Here is a 6,869-nt window from a genome sequence, read left to right as displayed (position 1 = left end):
CAAGGCTTTGGGCCATCCTCAACTGCTTTCCAAGGCCACAAGCAGGGACATGGAAGGGAAGTGCGGCAATAGGGTTTAGAACTGGCAGCCATTTGGGATCCTGGCACTTGGAGGGTGAACAGTTTACCTTCTAGCCTATCATGCTGGTATCAATGAAGGTAATTCTAACAATCCATGAACATGGTATTTTCCCATTTTTATGTATCCTACTTTTTTTTGTTAAATTTTTATTTTGAAATTTTGAATCTTATGATACAATTTTGTATAGTCTGGAATTCCCTCCCCCCAAACTCTCACCCCCTGACAGATTTTCTCATAAGGAATCACAATTCCATCAGCCTATTATTTAATTGGTAGAGACAATGTCAGAAAGTTCATCATCCCATTGTCTACACATATCAAATAGTTTCACTGGGAGTGCATCTTTGCTTTGGAAGCAGGAATGCATATTGCATTGTATCCCCACATCTGGGTATGTCAGTCTCTAGTACTCCATCACTTATCATTTCCATAAATGAGAAGCCATGAAATAACATCGACAAACTGTATAAATTAGAACAACAACAGCAAAAACAGAAACAATAAAATTATAGCACCATGAAAAATGTGCCACTGAGTAACTAACACATGGGTGACAAAAGGAAACTACAAAAGCCTCTTGGATAAAATGATGTCACTCTGTGATCCATGAGCTAGCAATGAATTCAACAAGAGAAAGGAAAGTATTTGGAAGAAATGAAACTAAATCAAAATCATGCAGCCTAAAAACAAACAAACAGCCTAACAACAACAACAACAAAAGAGTATGGCAACAGGTCATTGAAGTCAGGCTTTACATGATGGTTTCTTTATATTAGAGAGACTATGTGGTATTGATTCTTTTGGGATTGACTTATTTCACTGAGCAGATCGGCCTCAAATTGGGACACTTTAGTTGCAAATGCTATAAATTTCTTTCTTCTTAATAGCTGAGAAATATTCCATGGAATAGATGGAATACAGTTTCTTCTTCTTTTTTTTTTTAAAGATTTATTTTATTTTTTTCTTGTAAAGGCAGATATACAGAGAGGAGAGACAGAGAGGAAGATCTTCCGTCCAATGATTCACTCCCCAAGTGAGCACAATGGCCGATGCTATGCCAATCCGAACCCAGGAGCCTCTTCCGGGTCTCCCATGAGGGTGCAAGTTCCCAAAGCTTTGGGCCATCCTCAACTGCTTTCCCAGGCCACAGGGAGGGAGCTGGATGGGAAGCTGGGCTGCCGGGATTAGAACTGGCACCCATATGGGATCCATGCGTGCAAGGCGAGAACCTTAACCACTGCGCCATCGTGCTGGGCCCCATAAATACAGTTTCTTTAACTACTCTCTTTGGACACACATCTGGATTATTTCCATATCTTTGCTATTGTAAATTGTGATGCTATAAATATAGGATTACAGATCCCCTTCTCATATGTAGATTATATTTCTTTTGGGTATTTTCCTGGGAGCAATAGCTGGGTCATATTGTAGATTTATTTGCAATTCTCCAAGCACGCTCCATACTGGTTTCTACAGTGGTTATACTAACCTACACTCCCACCAGCAGTGAAGAAGGGTGCCTTTCACCATACATCCATGCCAGCAGGTGTTGCTAGTAGAGTTTTGAATGTAGGTCAGTCTCACTGGAGTTAGGTGGTATGTCAAGAAGGTTTTCATTTGTATCTACCTGATGTCCATGGACCTGAGTATCTTTTCATATGCCTCTTAGCCATTTGAATCTGTTCTTTTGATTAAAAAAAAGTATGCTCATTTTCTTAGCCCATGTTTTAGAGCTTTTTTTTTTTTCCTGTCCCTGGGTTTCTGAAGATCATTGTAAATCCAGGATATTAGTCCCCTATCAGAGGAGAACTTTCATCCTCTTGTTCCCTTCTCAGCTGGACACAAGTGACCGAGCTGAGCATGTCTTAGACTAGGAGACAAGAGTCTTTTCCATATTTTCTGAGTGGGTGCAGGGGCCCAAACCTTTGGTCCACCCTCTGCTGCTTTCCCCTGTGCATTGCCAGCAAACTGGGTCAGAATTGGAACAGCCGGGATTCCAACTGGCGTCATGGCTGTCAGACCATACTCACTACACTTCAACATCAGCTGATGCATGCTATTTTGCACACTCTAGGTGGGTCTTCACATACTGCTCTCTGAAGGGTCATGCACTAAGGCTCACAGATTATTTGTTATTTCTCAAAATAATTTTTCATTTTACTACTCAAACACTTTTGGTTTAACAATTGTGCATGGAGTCCAAATATTGAGCACAATTTAAAATTTAAAATAAGACTTTTCATTCAGCCTTTTATGCATCATTCTATCAGATCTACATTGCAAGGATGAAACATTTCAGAATTATATGTGCACTCTAAATATTCGTCATTGATATTTACTTATTTTAGGGACTGGGGCATAGACTCAACTGGCTAATCCAATAACAACACAAGGGTCCCCCATTGTTTTCAGCTTCTGACCTGGCTGCTCCACTTTCCAGAATGTAGCCTGGGAAAGCAGAGGAGAATGTCCCAAACCTTGGGACCCTATACACTAGTGGGAGACCTGTAAGAGCCTCTTGTTTCCTGGCTCCTGTCTTTGGGTCCACTCAGCTTTAGCCATCAAAGCCATTTAGAGAGTCAAACAGCAGATGGAAGATCTCTCTCTCTCTCTCTATCTCTCTGTCAATCTGCTTTTCCAGTGAGAAATAAATGTATCTTTTACAAAATTACTTTGTTGATGTTTTGTTTGGTCTTCTAAAAGTTTTGTTTTAATCTTTATTACATGGGTGAGGGGATTGCAGCCCCCTGAGGGCCTCTGATTTATGTGGAGTAGCTAAAGACTCCAGACAAGTAAAGTTGGGTGAGACAAATGGCTCAGCATTTTCCCTGTGACTGATAGTGAAGTACAGAAAGAGTGTGGCACTCCTTGTTGAAACTCTATCTCAATCCTAATTAACAGAGTTAGTCATTTGGTGTTACCTATGTTACCTCTAAAAGACACCAATGGATACAGTGTTCCAAGGGTATTACTTGAATGGCTTTGTTCACCTTGAAAAGTTGTTGTTTTCCTTATACCAGAGTTGGAAAATTCTTTCTAAGGTCTATTGGCTGTCCTTGTCTACCTCTGTGTGTCCACAGACCTAGGTGCTTGCTGCAAAGCCTGTCCAGGAGTGCTTTTAATGCTGTCCATCTATTCATCTTTTATTGAAATATTCAAAATCTTCTGTTGACTTAGATGATATGGCTATCTTGTTTTTCATGTGTAACTGGGCATGTTTTCTTTTCTTATGTGGAAATCAGTAAGAAAAATGTGCAGTCCTATAACATATGATCCTGATTCAATGCACATGGATGGCTTTAGGATTTTCCCTAGGGATGAAGTTCTACTTCAACAGTCCAATTGGGCAGTCCCCTAAGAAGCCTCTGTGTCTTCAGACCTGGCTCTGATGTGCACCAGCTGGTGCAAGGTCAGGTTCAGCCCATACAGGTTCAGCACACACAGTGCTCATGTAAATGCATGTATAGGTGGGGGATGCTGCATGATCAGTCCAAAGCTGGAGCAGCTGAGACACAAACTGTTGTCCGTATTGGATGCTGTCGCGAAGAGTCAGAGCGTTAGCCTGCTCTACACATGGTAAATTCTGCAATGTTAGGAACTCTCTTGGATTGCTCACAGCATTAGCTGTGTCTGACATGTCAAAGTGTTTTCATATGCAACAATGTATAAGTGCATTACGTGAAGACACTAAGTACATCAATCCCATTTATGGTACAATTTATGCTTTTGAATGTTACTGGCAACATTACAAACATATTCAGGGGCTGAACTGATGGCTCAGCAGACCTGCATGCAACCTGTGGCACTTGCATCTTTGCCATCTAGGTGACAGTTCCTGTGTTGGATGCTCCACTTCCAATCTGGTTTTCTGCTTGTGGCCTGGGAAAGCAGCAGGGGATGGCCCCAGTCCTTGGGACCCTGCAGCCATGCGGGAGACCCAAGAGAGGCTCCTACAACTCATCTGGGGAATGCACCAGGGAATAGAATGTTTTCTCTCTCTGTTTTTCTGAAAAGTCTGACTTTCAAATAAAGATAAATCCCTACATATATATTTATTACACATATATGATATATACTTGGCTATTTTGATTAACTTTAAATCATGTATTTTAAACAGATAATTTTCTCACTAATTTTTTTCAAATATTATCTTGCTTGTTTTATTCAATAGAGGGAAAATGATTTCTATGCTATTAGTTCACTGAAAATTATCTTATATATCCAGGGCAATGACAGACCTAACATGAAATTCAAGATTGTAATATGAGTTCGACAGGGGATGACAGTGACCCTCTTATTTGAGCCACCTAAATTTCCAACCATGTTAGTGGAACTAGAACTCCATCCCAGGCTCTCTGAGACAGGATACATGCATATCTAGTAGCTTCTTAGCTGATAAAAAAAAGTCCTATCCTACTATTCACTTCACAAGTGACATTAAAGACATGGGTAGAAAGTATTTTCAGCCTCAAAACATTTTAAGAGAAACATAAAACAGGTGGAATAATGCATCTATATATCACACACATAATCTGTGAAGGACAAATAGACAAAAGATATCTCTAGTATTCGAAGAGAGATAGAATTAAAAAGATGCATAAGATGATTCTGATATTTGAAAAAAATTAACTGAGAGTTCTTTTGTGGAACTATAATATGATCAATGCTGAAGAAGGTTTCTTGTGCATGTGATTAAAAAAGGCATATTCAATATATGAGGAATAACACTGTTGATTTATACACATCACATTGTTTATGAGGGTACAATAACTGGTATGACAGCAGAATGGTGATTCATAATATAAATTGGTTATTATTATGCAATGGTTGCTTTGACATCAAAATTCATTATAGTTATGAGAGTTATATGATTTACAACTGATTATATCAGCACTAGGTGAGATTTTTTGTAAAAGAATGGTGATTGGTCATACACAAATTGATTAAGATATTGCAATGCCTTTTTATTAATGCATTGATTTATGGCCTGAATGATAATGGTAATTGTGCAATTGTCATTTTGTGACTTCCTAGTTGATCATGTCACATGTGTGAAAGGTGTAACAGAGTCCCTGTAGGAGGATGGACATGAGCAGGATGTTCATGAGAGAAAGGTCATCTTCCCGGCTCAGGATCCATGTCCTTCCCTTTAGTTACTCATCCAGGTGGCCCACACAGAGCCAAAGAAATCCAGGCCAAACAGCATGGCTCAAGAGGAGCAGACCAGAAGATGGAGCCAGGGACCAACTGAGGACAGGAAGAGGAGGATCTCCAAGGTGAGGAGGAGGATCCAAATCTGGAAATGCACCCTAAAAGGAGGAGCAGGAACCAGAGACAGGCCTCCCAGACACCAAGAATTCTCATGAGGACATGAGAATGGATTGTTTCCACATTAAACTCATAACTTGATTATGCTGGAGGGCCTACACCTTAATTTAATGAGACATTTATCACGTTTTGCTTTGCCATGGCCAAATTGCGGTGGTTTTCCAGATACCTGCCTACTGCTGTTGACCTCTTTCTCAGATTTTTCTTTTCTTTGCCCAGGTTTCATAAGGCATCTACATTCTGGCACTTAGGTCCAAGTCACTGGATACTGACACTATAGACCTTCTGATAGCCTTTCAAAATAGTCATGGATCTTTCCCAATGCCTTGTTTGTGACAATAGTGTGTGCATGCTATCTTATTTGATTGTGAGTTATAAGATTCCTACCAGTCTCCTTATTTGTTTTTCTGAGATAGGAGAGGATGTGATGTTCACCTAAACACAATAAATTTGGAGATGAATCAGTGACTGCTAGGTTGTTGGAAAATCAGGCTGTGGATGAGGGAAAGGGGTCTCCTATAGGCCAGTTAAAGAACCATGATTGAAACTTGATAAATTTTGGTAAGTCTGCAGGAGAAGGAGTTGGAGTAGCAGTTTTTTGAGTGATTTAAAAAGAGTAAAATGAAGATCCGGGTATTGGTGGTGTTCATTGGGCTGATTCTCCATCTATCAAGCACATGCATCCCATATATGCACCTGATAGTGTTAAAGAGGCTCCACTTCCAATCCAGCTCCCAGGATGCCCTAATTCTTTGGGTGTCATTCTTACATGGGGGCCATGCTAATCTTCTCTCTATTGATTCAATTTTGGTATATGTGCTGTTGAAGCAAGAAATGCCTATGTCCTTGGGCCCCTGTACTCATGTGGATGACCCAGAGAAAACTCATGCACAGCTCAGCTAAGCTCTGACTATTTGAGGAGCAAACCTGTATATAGAAGACCTGTTTCTCCTTTGCTCTGAAAACCATCCTTTTAGATAAAAATAATTAAATCTTAAAAAAAAAAAGAAACCAAAAATTTAGGTATGTACCCACTACTGGAATGCTGGCAAGAACCTATTGTTTCTGGAATATCCTGATACTTATATTTTTGTTTAGTTCTTCCATTGGTGTGCTTAATTCCTATAAGTGGAAGCAACAGAACTGCCTGCAAATGTCTCCTTAGATGGCAGCAGCTATCTCCTTAAAGGTGACCACATATGGGCCCAGCACAGAAGCCTAGCAGCTAAAGTCCTCTCCTTGAACATGCCAGAATCCCATATGGGTGCTGGATCTAATCCTGGCAGCCCCACTTCACATCCCTGCTTGTAGAATGGGAAATCAGTTGAGGGCAACACAACACTGTGGGTTCATGTACCTGCATGGGAGACATGGAGGAAGTTCTTGGCTCCTGGATTTGGATTGGCACAGCACTAACCCTTGCAGTCACTTGGGGAGTGAATTTTCTCTCTGTATATTTG

At 40.4% G+C, this 6,869-nt stretch overlaps 1 pseudogene; it reads right to left on the bottom strand.

Annotated features, from left to right (window-relative positions):
• Positions 1 to 6,144: 6,144 nt before the first annotated feature.
• On the bottom strand, positions 6,145 to 6,240 carry LOC121147841 (annotated as a pseudogene).
• Between the last annotated feature and the right edge of the window lie 629 nt (positions 6,241 to 6,869).

This window comes from Ochotona curzoniae, unplaced genomic scaffold, assembly GCF_017591425.1.
Source record: "Ochotona curzoniae isolate NIBS_2020 unplaced genomic scaffold, NIBS_Ocur_1.0 scaffold_461, whole genome shotgun sequence".
Classification (NCBI taxonomy): domain Eukaryota; kingdom Metazoa; phylum Chordata; class Mammalia; order Lagomorpha; family Ochotonidae; genus Ochotona; species Ochotona curzoniae.
Note: the sequence above shows the minus strand (reverse complement) of the source record. Positions and strands in the feature narration are given on the sequence as shown.